The 14,580-nt window shown below is 39.1% G+C and overlaps 1 long non-coding RNA gene across 4 annotated transcripts in view; it reads right to left on the reverse strand.

The window, feature by feature from the left end:
• LOC123386668 overlaps window positions 1-14,580 on the reverse strand; it is a 59,752-nt gene that overhangs the window by 15,187 nt on the left and 29,985 nt on the right. For 2 of the 4 annotated variants that reach the window (XR_006600923.1, XR_006600924.1), the window contains exons 3-7: window positions 9,173-9,235; window positions 8,487-8,645; window positions 6,874-7,000; window positions 5,327-5,415; window positions 2,640-2,886 (exon numbers count right to left, since the gene is read on the reverse strand). This is a non-coding gene — a long non-coding RNA (uncharacterized LOC123386668). Of the gene's footprint in view, window positions 1-2,639; window positions 2,887-4,932; window positions 5,008-5,326; window positions 5,416-6,873; window positions 7,001-8,486; window positions 8,646-9,172; window positions 9,236-14,580 lie in introns of all 4 variants that reach the window. The other 2 variants (XR_006600925.1, XR_006600926.1) reach the window with 2 other exon arrangements.

Consider the following 14,580-nt stretch of genomic DNA (forward strand, 5'->3'; position numbering starts at 1 on the left):
GCATGCAGGCCTACCATCATTGACATGGCCAGACGAAAGGATTGGCTGAATAGTCATGAGGAAAAGAAGGCAATCAGGGTCCATATCATGCAGTATTCACCCAAGGAATCAGAGTAAAACACCAGTTGCCTTCAGTTCGCTGGGTGAAACATGCACCAGTTAATGATAGGACAGCTGGTTCAGATAAAAACTTCTAATTAATGAATCATTAAGGCGCACGCTTTAGGAACATGGAAAAATCACGAGCCATGCAGCATGCCCAGAAGCAATCTTCCAGTTATGTGGCTGTGCTTAAATGCCATACTAATTTCTGGGCACCTGCCATTTGTAATAGCACTGAGATAAATCACGATGAATTTATGAATGTGATTCTGCATCGCCCATTACACAAGCCCTCCCCTGGGAAAGTGAACCATCCTGAGAGCAACTCCTAATAAGTAGAAATTAAGTGTTATTGTCCCTTGCCACCAGGAGGAAAACAAAACAAAACAAAACATGTCTGGGGGAGAGGAGGAGGGATGGATAATTTAGTTGTACATAAATAGTGAGAAGGCACCTATTTTAAGCCTTTGCAGCCTGAAGAAGCACATTCCCCGTGCTCAAAGCCAGGAGCCCTCTCACACAGTAAATAATTCAGAACCCCCACAGCAAGTGCCTGGAGAGGAGGACTGCTTCCTGAAAGCTGCCTCCTTGGCTAGTCTCAGAAAAGCGATGGATCACCCTGTAGCTCAGACAGAATTCCTGCTGTCCACCTCAGGATTCTGACCAAAACCCTTAGCCAGCATACGTCAGGAGGAAATCAACACAATCCTGTCATTGTTTGTGCTATTTATAGCTTATTGTTTGAAAAAATTGGAAATAACTTAACTCCTCATGGCAAACTTGAGATCTCGTACATGAACTTGGCAGGCACTTTTACTGAAGCAAATTTAAAAACAACTTTAATATATTGTACACTGTTCCAAGGGAGTGGCAAACCAGAAACCCCTCCTTTCTAGTATGTTTTTCCCTGTCTCTCCAGTGTCTTTTTCTGATATTGACCCAGAGTAATTTTGATGAAAGGCTAGTTGGCTTGCTTTTTCCAACTAACCCCCAATTTTTCTGTGCAAAACCCAAGGAAGCAAAAGCTCAAATATCTCCTGTTTGATTAATCTTTGGTTTAGCCTGATCTCTGTAACGCTGAGATATTGATGTGAAAGATTAATGAGACATGGTCAGTACATAATGTACAAAATACAACAATGTGTGATCTATACAATGCCATCGAGACAAGATAATCATGCCCGAAGCAACCAAAGCTGCATTTTTGAGTGAGTGAGGTGATTTGTATTTGCTACTCAGATCTCAGCCCCCAGCCACTCAAAAGTCCTATTTTTCAGGATGTCCTTAATCACCAAAGGACTTTGGTAAAGGTGATTATCAAGAAGCATGGACTAGGATTTCAGCAATAACTTTAGGTCAGTATTCACACATGTATTTTAGCATGAAGGGTGATTTCTGCAAACTTTTAAAATTATCCAAGGTTGCTGACACATTATGGTTGAATACCAAGGTGCTATTACATTATTGGCCGTAGAAAAGAAATGAGATCAAATTCCTTTGGGCCTGAAAATGTATCTCCCACCTGAAATGGCTCTATAAACCTGCCAAGCAGGCAGAGGGTATTCTCACCCCCTGCCCTGACTCCTCCACACACGACCTTAAAAAGAACAAGCAGGAGATATTCTTTTATACTTTGTATTTGCTGGTTCTGCCAAATGGTTATTTGCCTCTAGGGGGCATTTCTAAAGACTGCAAAAGAAAGTATTTCAGCTCGTGCGGCTGTCAAACCAGATGGCTCAGAAATAGGAACAGAAAAGAAGAAGAAGAAAAAAGGTCACTTTGATCCAGTCAGCTTTTATTGCCGTTAGCAGAAAAAAGGTCAAGCTGGTTTCTGAACTGAATTGAGAGATGAGAAACAATGACTTTGTAAGTTATTTATTGAAAATTTTTTATCTAGCTTATTTTCCTGGATAGACGGTCTCTGACCTTTCATCTAAGACAAATGCCATAAAAACAAAATAAGTATTATTAGGAGGATATGCTCAACACCAAGGGTTAGTATTACAAGGTCATATTAATTCACGGAAGAATATAAGAAAGATTTCACCTTGACTGAGATAAGCACCTTTTATTTCTTTTAAGCCAGTGTTCATTTGGAATAGAAGGAAAGTGTTGCAATAGTCAGAAATTCACTATTGTATATCAAAAGAGCTATTTTGAATGAGCCCTTCAAAACCCTAGTATCAATATTATGATTTAGTGTTACAACAACTTTATTATCTTCCAGGTTCTGTTGCCCAATCTCTTCATTCTATTGCATTGGCCATCACTTTTAACATCTCACTTTGTTCTTCTTTAATATATTTTTATATTTCCATACTGCCTTTTATCTCCCAGCATATTGCAAACATCAAATAACTAAGCTACCCAACATCCCTGTGTGGGTAGAGGAATCCCATTATCCTCATTTTAAAGTTGGATAAAGCCGTCTCTGTGAGGTCAGGTGACTTGCCCAGCCAGCCAGTGGAGGCAGAAGTGGCCTCTCAGTTTATAATGTCTGGTTATCTATTTAACTAGTAGACATGAACACTTCTCACCTCTCATCTCCTCATGGCTGCACATTATGTGGAGTGAGGACATCAATACTGAGGTTTGTGTGAGGAATGAGTCAAATGTTTGCAAAACACATCCGCTTCTGCTTTCGAAGCAAACAAACAAAAAAATTGACTTCTGTTGGAAAACTTCAAGAGCCCCGTCCAATATGTCAGTCTTAACTCTGCTGTCTCAGTGGGTAACTTGGCACCGAAAAGTGATTTGGTGAAGACAAACTGATCTCACTCATACCTGTGAACAGGTAAAAAAGAAATGAGTTTTTACAAAGAAAGATCCAATGAAACCAAAAGTACTCTGCTAATAATCATAAAAACTACCATTCATTGAGTTCTTGAGCTGGGGGCTATGTGCATTTTCTCACTTAATGCTGACAACTCTGTAGGGGAGGACTATTCTTGTTCCTACTTGAGAGATGAGAAAATTAAAGCACATAGAAAGGTTAAGATGAATTGTATAAGATCAGACGGCTAATAAGCAAGGGAGTCTGGACTTGAATTTAGGCGTTCTGTCTCCAGAGTCAATGCTTTGGACTATTTTGCTATAATTATCTCATTGTCTGGGTGTGATGCCACTTACCTTTTCCTCCACGTTAAAAATTGCATATTCTCTCCAACCATACAGTAAATGTTACTAGGCATTGTGCCTGCACTCTACAGCACACCAGAAGGTCTAGGGAACATAAGAGTAAGGTGCACCATTTCCTCTCAGTAACTATATGCCCTTCAGCAGATGACGTGCTAATTTTTGTTTTTAATGACTACTCCTGTATTGTAATTTTGAGGGAAGTGATTAGGTCTCCTTCCCCTCCTCCTGCCCTCCCCCAGTCTCTCAAGACAGCCCCATACAATACTAGATGCATAGCACCTTTTTCAATTCAATTGGATTTGATGGTTTCTTTCTTATTTTCTCGTAATGCCCCCATCGATGATCTTGTAATTCTGAATGCTTTCTTTTTAATTCACCATTTTACTGATATTGGCAAATAAAAAAACCCATGGCTAATCTCACCAATTAGAATTTCTGTGCCTCTTGGGACCATTCATGGAGCTGCCTATACAGCTATGGTTATGGCAGGTACAGAGGCCGAGAACACAAGCAAGGACATCCAGCTGAGGATGAGTAGTCGAGGCCACTAGAATTCATATACTCTGATTCAGAGCCTATCTCTTCCCTTTCTACTCCTTTATCCCAATGACCAAAATAATCATGACTTCTATTGAATGTTTATATTGGGTTTGACACTATGCTCAGTGCTTTACATGCATTATCTTATTGACTCCTTCTCCAAACCCTAGAAACTGTTGTTCTCCTGTAAATATAAGAAAACTGAGCTACAGAGATATTAAATAACTCTAAACATGGCACTGCTCTAAGCGTTGATGCAGGCATTTGACCCAGTCTGAGTCCAGAGCCCAAGAGTAGAATCTGTACAGTATTGTTTCTCCATCTTTTGATTCCTGGAAAGCACCCTACTACGTAAGACATTTGTACACCAAGATCCTTTGGTGTATAAGATCTTAGAATAATTAAAGTTATTCTAGGCCATTTCAATTAGTAGCTAAAGCAAACACTAAAATGTAGCTTTTAAAAAAGCACCAGGTTTTCTTTTGCAACGCAAGGTCATGGGGTTGCATTGTGTTTGCAGCTATGAAATGACAGTGGCCAGACAGAAATCCCCACAGTGCCTGTGAAGAAGGTGAGGGGAAGTAGGTCATCTTAGATGGCATCTCAAGAACAATCACAGGCAAGAAGAAGCTGATCTCCTATATTTTCAAAATCGATTCCAATACTCTTTGTAGGTGGAACCCAGTCCCTGGAAGACAAGGGGAGAAATGGGAGGGAAGCTGATTAAAATTTATATATCTAAGATGTGTGGGTTCAGCCGATTAGCAATTAAAGAGATGGCCTTTAAGGCCCCAGGGGAGGTCCGAGTTCATCCTTGGTTATCTTTTACTCCTGAATAGCTGTATAAACTCCTGGGGAGCAGAAGAAAGCTTTTCTGCAAGACAAAGGCACAGGAGTTGCTTCTTTTCTCTATCAGATGGAAGAAAAGGAACTCTAGGAATCCTTTATAGTTAACTATTAAAATTGGTCTCTCCTTTTTGCTTTTTAAACTTCTTTAACCTCAGTCTCTAAGAGCAATCAAGCTTCTAAGAGCAATCAAAACTTCTCCCCAGGTGAGCTGGAAGCATCAAGGTGGTTCACCGTATTCTCTCCTCTTCTAAAGGCTGCATCCAGAACAATGGCTTAAAAGAAAACCAGCTTGCATTCATTTACCCAAAGAGGATCTCAGGACGAGGTTATGTTTTGAGCTTTGGTGTTGACCCCGAAATATAAGGAATTCTTCAAGGTCTGTAAAAGAGGATTCAGAGTAAAGAAGCTAAGATATGTATGAGCAGCTTTATCCCCATCCAAAGAGTATACCTCCTTCCAGACCCCTGTAGCCTAGAGGGGATTACCTGAGACAACAAAAGGGATCAAGGGGAAAAAAGGGGTGGTGGGGAATCAAAAGACAGGAGAAATAGATGTAGGGGAAGCTAGAACCAAAAGAAAACAGAAATGTGTAGAGGGGACTAGTAAAAAGAGAGAGAGAGAATTTTGGCAATCATTTCAGAAGAGTAGCAAGTATTAAAAAAGGCAGGAGGAAGAGAAAAAAAAAGAAATTAGTTACCTTAAATAACAGTTCACTTGTGTCAATGATGTTATTCAGCCAATTAGCCAAAAAAAGACCATTGTCCAGGAAATCTGCTAAACAGAATGCTAAACCAGAAAGCATTCACAGTTTAGGTAGGAAGGTAAACATGTAAATAAATAATGACTATGCATATCTTAATGTTATTCTTAGTTGCACATTTTGTTCTTCAAATGCAGCAGAACTGATCCCACAAAAGGGCTTTTGCACTTGCTGGTCCTTCTGTTTGAAATGCTCTCCACACTGACTTGTATGTGCCTGGCTACTGGCCATTATTTCTCATCTCCAACCGAGTTGGACCAGCACAGCCAGCCCCTTTCTACACTAACCCATCATAACATCTGAAATAGTCTTAATCTTTAAATTTTTCAACAGGTTTAAAATTTATCATTCTCCACTAGGACATATGCTCCTTGAGAAAAGGGACTCATTGTTCAGTCATTGATGAACTTATAAATATATCTACTGATTATTTGACTAACAGACTGACATGGTATAAGAATATTATAAAAGAGACAAGCATAGGATTCTGTGGGTCCATAGGGGAAGATGCAGAAAACTCCATCACAGATGGCTTCTCCTTAAGAGAAGAATCTCTGAAGATTTTGTTGTTGACAATTTAAGGTGGAACAGGGTGTTCAACAGTGGGCAAGGGAAGCAGAGCATTCCAGGCCAAGGGCACCTATAATGACAGTCATAAATGAACATTGCTCCTTCTGGGAACTGCATTCCATTAGGTATGTCTTCCAGATAATTCTGGAAGAATATGACACTATGGCAGAGTAGTTAAAAGCATGAGTTTTGAAGACGGATTTTGAAAGTAAACCCTGGCTCTTCTACTAAGTGATTAGGTAATGTTGGGAAAGTTATTAGTCTTCCCTGTGCCTCAGTTCTCTTATCTGTAAAATGAGGATTCATGTCATGTCTACCTGATGGGATTCTCAGGAGGATTAAGTCAGTTAATACAGGTACACTATTTAGAGGAAGGTAAGTACTCAGAAATGTGCCTATTATCATTACTGGCAGAGCGTGATGGGAAAAATAACGACAGCACTATGTGAAGGCCCGGTTTCACTGTAAACACTTTATGCAGATTAACTAATTTAATACATATACACTCATGAGGAAGGTACTCTTATCACCATCTTACAGATGAGGATACTGAGGGACAGAGAGGTTCAGTAATTTGTCCAGCATCACACAGCAGTTAATTGAATGGCCAGATCTAAACCTAGGTGGTCAGGCTTTTGAATCTCACCTTCCACCATTACACTATACCACCTCTTTAAACACCTAATTCATAGGGATCCTATGAGGAAAACTGAAATAAAGTATATAAGTGACTCATCGTGGGCCCTGGCATGTAGTAAGCACTCAATACAGGATGCATTTCTTTAATGTCTACAGAACAATAGATCTATAATTAGGATAAGTCAATATTTAGAAAATACAGTTACCTGTGGATTTACTGAAAGACCCAGTAGAACCTGGAGAAGACACTTAAGGAATATCTAAGCAATAATTACCTGATTGAATTACTGCTGAACAGTAGTTGAAAGGTGAAATCGCCATAAACACTTGTTTGACCTTGATTTCTGATGGGAGTACGGAAGGCTCCTTGTACATCAGTCTCTGCCCAGCTGTACTTCCCAACTAATTAATTTTAAAAAGATCTAAGTCAATTAATTATAAAGTAATGGGTTGTCCCTTCCAGCTGCCAATTTATCTACATTGCAAACTGTAGCTAATTACTTAGCTTAGCCTTATCTCTCCCATGGAAACATATTCTTTGCCTATTTACATTAATTTATATACATAAGTTTTGTGAATAACAAGTTATATGTTTTTCCATAATAAATTATGTGACTAGTCCTTTTGTGGACATTCGCCATAAAAACACCAGAATGACAGAGGGAAAGCACCTGTAACCTGCTTAATCAAAGTTAGTAAATAAACAAGCAAGCAAATTTGGCAGGAGTTCCATAAAGGAATATGCTAAACGCCTTCAAAATGCTGTATAAAACTAACCCCAAAGTGAGTGATTTGGCACTATTAAAAGAGTCTTGACCCAATGGAAGATGGAATAAAAGCAGAATTAAAGGTAGAATTCTATTTATTTCATGTGAAGCACTGGGTAAGCTGTAATGAAATGAATTTTCTTTTACAAGGAAGCTATGATTTCCCTTTGTCTCTCTCTTCCATTCTTGCCCTCTATCTTATAGAAGGTGTCGTCCCTTCTATCCAAACCTAAACACCTCCATCAAAGCTTGGAATCTCCTTCCCTCCCACCTCTCCTGAGACTCTGCTGCATAAACGATTTCCTGTTTGGTTTTGTTTTTGGTTTATCGTTTTGCGTTATCAAGTGTTGCCTCTCTTGGCTTCTCTTCAGCCTATAAATATGCTTATATCTTTCTGCTACTGAAAACCGTTTCCTCAAGGCCTAGCACTTCCTCTCCCCCAAGCTCCCCTCCCCCACTGCAAACTGCTTCCCTAGGCTTACTTTACTCTAGGGGGAGTCTAAACTCTTGTGTCCATTTCTGAATTTGTGTAAAGCCTTTCTAGGAAGATAAGCTGCTGTATACTGCTTGAGTGCAGCACTTTGCTCCTAATTGACATAAAGCCCTTTGCATAGTAAGTACCAACAAGCATTAGATGTTATAGTTGTCACTGTCTTTCTCAGTGATGGTATGTCCCAGTGCTTCACGGTACAGGCTCCAAAATCAGTCATTGCAGCTCAAATCCCGGCCTTACCTACTTGTAACAGTGTGACCTCAGGCAGGTCACTTAAATTTTGAAACTGTTGACTTCTTAAATATATAAAATGTAGATCATAGTTGTAACCACCTCATAAAGTTGATGAAAGAAACAAATTAAATGAAGTGAGGCATATACATGCTTAACACTAGGTTGAGAACATCGTAAATACTTAAATATGCCTTTTAAATAGCCAGTATAATACTGATAGTGTATATTTTTTATTCATTTCCCTCTTTTCTGAAGAGATATGAATTTCCTTTGGAGAATAACTTTTTCCAGAGCTCAGTCCAGGAGACTGGCTTCTAACTCTGAGGAAAATGGTGAAACATGTGATTCATTTCTGGCCAATCAAGCCAATGAACTCCCTTTCTGGGAATCTTACCCAGGCCTGGTTAATCAGAGCACTGAATCCTGCAGAGTTGTTTCTATCAGAAAGGATTCCCAGATTTGAGCAGGAATTATCAGTAAGAAATATTGTCTCCTTGCCACCCAAGAGGATGTGATATGGAGAGCTTCTGGACCATCTTGCCATCTTGTCAGTCTAGGAAGAAAGTCAACCCATAGAAAAGAGTGTAACTAATTCAACACACCTGATATTGTTTGAGGACCTAAATCCAACCAAGACTGATGCCAGTCCTGTTCCTATAGATTTCATTCATTTATCAATAGATTTATTTCTAGTGTAAGCTACTTTGCATTTTTCTGTCACTTGCAACTGAAACTGGTATAAATGCTTATCATATTTTAGTCAAGCTAGACATTGAAGGTGAGCACCCCTTTCACATATTATTTTGGTGCCTCAGTAGAGCTCAGTGGATGTTCAACAAGTAGATGTTGCACAGAGATTCATGATGATGGAGGGGTATAGTCTGCACCCAACCCTCATTATCATGCTCACCATTTAGGTGAGCTCACCATTTAGGACTGCATGACTGTACAGATCAATGTAAGGGTCAGCCTAAAATGGTAGTGGTCACAAAAAGTCACAGGAAAAGCTACTCCTTCAGTGGGAAGACCATAGCAATATAGGCCTATGTCCAGAAGCAAGAAAAATCTCAAACAACCTACTTTTCATAACTTTCCCAGGGCCTGGAAAATTGTTTGCATTTGAAATGCCATCTCTTCCAGCTGCTATAAAAGGAAACAAATAGCTGATTTAACAAAGTACTTAACTGAGCACACTAGAGAACATCTTATTAACTATGTCAATAAGAATTTTCAGACAAGGTAATACCTCCCGTGACAATGGGGAATTTCATGCTTCTGGTTTTAAAAGTACTTCTTTCATGACCTTTAAAAAATTACCTTCCAGGACTGATTATTTTCTCCAAAAGCAGTATTTTCCAACTTTATAATGGGAACTAGTGGGGTGAAAAGAATAATGAAAAAAATATACTTTTCAATCAACTTTTCAAATTTCATAGTTCTTGTGGAAATTGAGATCATTATAAGGTGGTCCTGTCTACCTAAACTATGCCTAAAAATAATTTGACAGTCCTATAACTGGCAAAAAAAAATTTTTTTTTTTTCGATTCCCTCTGCTGGACATCAGGATGAGAAGGGAAGGAGGCAGGCACATGGATAAGTAAAAATAATAAAGTATTCAAAGAGAATATGTGTTTAGTTGGGGAACGTGGGGCAGCTGGAGGAGGTGGAAAATGAGGGACATTAAACTATTTATGTGAATTGTTTGTGTGAATTGAAGGCATTCAAACTAATGTTTAAAAAATGTTATTTTGGTGCAGATGGCAACAGAAATACATTCTGAGAAAAAACTCTGTGCGCCATCAAAAGCCCTGCAGGCATATTCTCCTTCCTTCTGTTGCTTTGCAGCACCAGAACACAACAAAAAGAACTGGACCCAGTTAGAAAATCATGGCAACCAGTACAACTGCCACAGAAGGGCCCTACCGATGTTTGGCTCACTCTCTGGGCCTGAGAGGGTTTTCATTCCCTGAAAGCGTTGCTGTCAGACAAGAAGCCCGCCCCTCAAGAGCGAGAAAGGTTGTGTCTTTTCAAATCGGCAACTGCAGCTGCTGGTCTTTTGAGTCTTGACTAGTCAGGGCCCCTCCTCTTTCTTGTACAAGCTGGCATCATTTTAATTATTTGTGTAAATTTTGCCCTTCATTAGCTCCACCGTGCTGCGATGTAAGGGGAAAAAAAATCTGTAATTTGAGGATTCATTAAGCAGCTGTTGTTATTTATTCCGCACAGTAGCTGCCCGAAGTGTGCTGGTTTGCTGCATTGATATAAGAAACTATAATATCCCAGCCAGGTGGGGTTTTTTTGTTTGTTTGTTTGTTTCACTTTGAGGTCAAGCCACTAGGGAACATAAATATCCAGCTGGAGAATATTTGAATATTTGTTTCTCTTTAGAAGGGTGTTAATTCATTCAACAAATATCATTGACTATGAGAGAACTCATGATTCTGCACAATTGCCATTTCACAGAGAAAACTTTGTTGTGAGAAAATCTCTTTTTTCCTAAGTTAAGTGAAAAACACTCACAGCTGGTCCCTTCTAGTATACTGGCTTTTATTTATAATCCACATAAATACATACCATCTCTCTCCTGTTTTTAAAAGTTTATTTATTTATTTTGAGAAAGAGAGGGAGAGAGAGAGCACAAGTAGGGGAGGGGCAGAGAGAGGGAGAGAGAGACTCCCAAGCAGGCTTTATGCTAACAGCTTGGGGCCCGATGTGGGGCTCAAACTCTCAAAACTACGAGATCATGACCTCAGCCAAAACTAAGAGTCCTATGCTTAACCAACTGAGCCATCCAGGTGTCCCTCTGCTTTTTACTTTCAGAATCTTAGCAAGGAGAGAGAGAGAGAGAGAGGCAAACCTTTCTTCTGAACTATATAGCTACACAGTATTGTGTCCACTCCGCCTCTAGTGCAGGAAGTCAAACATGAGCAAACACAGTGGCTTTTGGGAAGTGTGAAATCAGATATCCCTTCCTCAGTACTCTGCAGTTTTATGTCAAAGATGAGTACCTAAGACCCCATCAGAGCCAGCCTCCTCCCTCCCCCAGCTGAAGGGCAGGAGAACTCTTCACCCAAAAGCGTCATCAAAAAAATTATTACCCTCTGCCCTGGCTTTGAATTTGGAGTTGAAGAGTAGTCTGTCTGGTCAATTTTTAATAGATAAGTCTAAGATTTTGTTAAAAAAAGAAATAAAGCTCCTTTCTGATTTTTAAATATATGAAAACAGTACCTTCATGTGGCATGTCAGCTTTCTAAAATAATACAAATTAGATTCATTTCTGAAGAAAAAATGGCATTAGGGAGCTTCCTGGGTAAGACTGGCTACCTGGGGCAAAACATTTTCTCCAAACATCAAGTGATCATCTCCACAAAAGATGCTAAAATGAGTATTCAACCAGGCAGCTAGATTTCTCTCTATTGGTGAGAAATTGGCACCAACTATGAGCTAAAAAAAAATTCTTCTATAGTTCCGGTCCCCCAAAGGTCACTCTTGGCCACATTTTGTCTCTGAAGACAGAGAACTGAAATACTATTTGTTCTTGTGAATTATTTTTTTGTTCCTTTATTGGGATTCAATAGAGTAAAAATAACCGCTGCCCATTATCCATTGCCTGTCGGCTCTACCTGGGCTGAGGTGGTGGGAAAGGACAGGAAGAGCTGTTACAGATGTTGAATAGAAGAAAGCCCTTTTTGGAATGTGTTTGCATGACTCATAAAGAACAGTTATTCTTAGCCTTCCCGTCACAAGAGATAAAGCTCTTTTGTCCTATAATACAGGCTCCTACTTAAAAGGAAAACCCAAGGTCCATTCAAAGCTAGAGCCCAGTAATAAGCTGCTATAATAGTACCTGCTGCAAACCCCTGGAGTTACATTATATCACTCTTTACAAGCCCAGAAGGTAATCCAAAATTTTATTGTGTTGTGCTTTTTCATTTAGATTTGTTAGAGTTGTGCCACCCGCAACAATAGGAACTGCTTAATGTGGTAACAATAATTTTAATTCAGTTATAAGAATCACCAATTTAACAGTACAATTTAATACAATTAAATATGCTATCCTATATAGAAGATTCATCACCTTTTTGGATCACCTCTCTAGAATCAGATCACATTATCAAACTTCAATGTAATATTGATTAAGTTTTAGATAAGCCTGTCTTGATTCCCAGAACCAATAAACCAATAACATTTGGTAATGATTTACTAAAGGATAGCACAGCTCTTTGATGGATTAAATAGCAAGAGGTCAATGGAGACTAAAAGGACTTTGAATTAAAACATATCTTATTTCCAGTTTGCTTCTGAACTGGTTTCTTGCACATTCTTAGATTTCTTTCCTTTTGGATGTATTCGGCTCACTGGTACACTCTTTCCCTTTGATCATTCTGTCCTGTTTTTTATTCTTTCAACATTTATTAAACATTGTTTGACACTCTGTGCCAACCTCCAGCTGGGCATTACAGGCAAAGTAATAGAAATGTTCCAGGAGCTCTCACCCTAGAGGGGAAGACAAATAAGGAAAATGTTGTAATAGATAGTGGTAAGAGCTATGAGGTAAGAAGCTCACAGGGCTGTGTGAAACTAGAAAATAGATGCCCAGAGCTCTCCTGGGCCTAATATGCCTTTAGTAAGAGATTATCACTCTAATTCATAGAGAAGTAGGGCACCACATACATCTATCAATGATTACTGGGGTCAGTGGAAGATAGGAGGGTGGTTCTTACATGCGCTTCTTCTTCTGACTAGAAAACTTCCTTGACTATTCTGTTTGGTGTCATTTTGCCAATGATCTCAAGAAGCCCTCTCTGATGTCCTGTTTCTCAAGTCTGGATTGGGGACAGTTTCCTTACCGGCTGCAATATCACCTTGAACTTACTCCTGCAGTACTTTTAATGGGGGTAATACTGAGTATACCCAATGATTTAGCTGTCTCAAAATACCATTTTATTTTATATTATTCACCTCTGGAATTCCTATTCTTATTGATAATAGTGGGATGGGAGGAAATTTGTCAACCGAAGATAATTCAGCCTCTTTCAGCTCAAAATAGTTTTCTTTGTGAAAATATTTTGTCAGTACAAAGCTCAAATTCTGTATCAGGGCTGTGTCTGCCTTCTCAAAAGGAGGGGTCTTCCTGGACTTGTTCTTCCCCCAGATGGCATACTAAAGGAGAAGCTCATTATATTCACAGTGTCAGGGCAGAGCTCTTGTCCACATGTTGTCCTCTGGGTCTCCATTGGCCTGAAAAAAAGTCTATCATCTACATCAACATACTGGTGTCCCTTGAAGTGTGGCTAACTCTTCAGTATTGTGCATACTTCATTGTTATCTCATGATGGAGTACTGAGTAGTTACAAAGTATTTATATGTACATAAGAAATGGAAAGAACCCCAATTTACCCACCACCCAATTCAGTAAGAAGAACTACGCCTTATTTTTGTCACGGTTGTCTCCCATTTGCCTTTCACCTTACCCATTCTCCCATAGGGGGGAGCATGATGTTGAATTTTGTTGTATCACTCTCTTACCTTTAGAGTTTTACCATGTACACTGGCATCTCTAATTATTTTTTTTAATGTTTATTTATTTTTGGGAGAGAGAGAGAAAGAAAGAAAGAAAGAGCGTGCGTGCACGTATGCGCATGCTCCCAAGTTGGGGAGGGGCAGAGAGAGAGGGAGACACCGAATCCGAAGCAGGCTCCATGCTCGGAGCTGTCAGCACAGAGCCTGACATGGGGCTTGAACTCACAAACCACCAGATCATGACCTGAGCCGAAGTTGGACGCTTAACTGACTGAGCCACGTGGTCACCCCTATGCTGGCATCTCTAAATTTATTTTTTCATTAAATGTTATGTTCCTAAGTATATCCAAATTGTTGTGAATAATTGTAATTTATTAATTTTTTTCTCAAGTACATAGTACTTTGTAACAGGAAGATGTCAGAATGTGTTTACCACGTCTACTAATAATGGGTATTTTGTTAGTTTCTAGATTTGAGTTCTTGCTGTTATTTGCTTGTTTTTTTTTTTTTTTTTGGTATTTATAAATAGTATCTCCTAGTGAATATATGCAAATATTTTTCTAGATTATATACCAAACAGTGAACAGTGAAATTGCTCTATCATAGGGTCTGTACATTTTCATCCTACTAAAAAATGTTTCCTTTTCCCCAAAGTTGTTATACCCATTAATACTCTCACAAACAGTGCATAAATGCTCTGGTTGTTCCATGGCTTCACCAATACCCAACATTTTTTCTTAGTTGCTAGACATGAAATACTATCTCATTAAAGATAGTATTTAAATTGCATTTTCCATGTTGCTAATGAGGATAAATATTAAGTTACTGGTCATTTATAATCCCTCTTCTGTAACATCAAGTCTTCTCAAGTCTTTTGTCCATTTTTCATTTCTTTTGGATTGTTTTTGGGGTTGGTGGTCTGTAGGAGTTATTTATATTTTTGGTATACATCCATTTTGCATTTT

This window comes from Felis catus, chromosome B4 (assembly GCF_018350175.1).
Source record: "Felis catus isolate Fca126 chromosome B4, F.catus_Fca126_mat1.0, whole genome shotgun sequence".
Classification (NCBI taxonomy): domain Eukaryota; kingdom Metazoa; phylum Chordata; class Mammalia; order Carnivora; family Felidae; genus Felis; species Felis catus.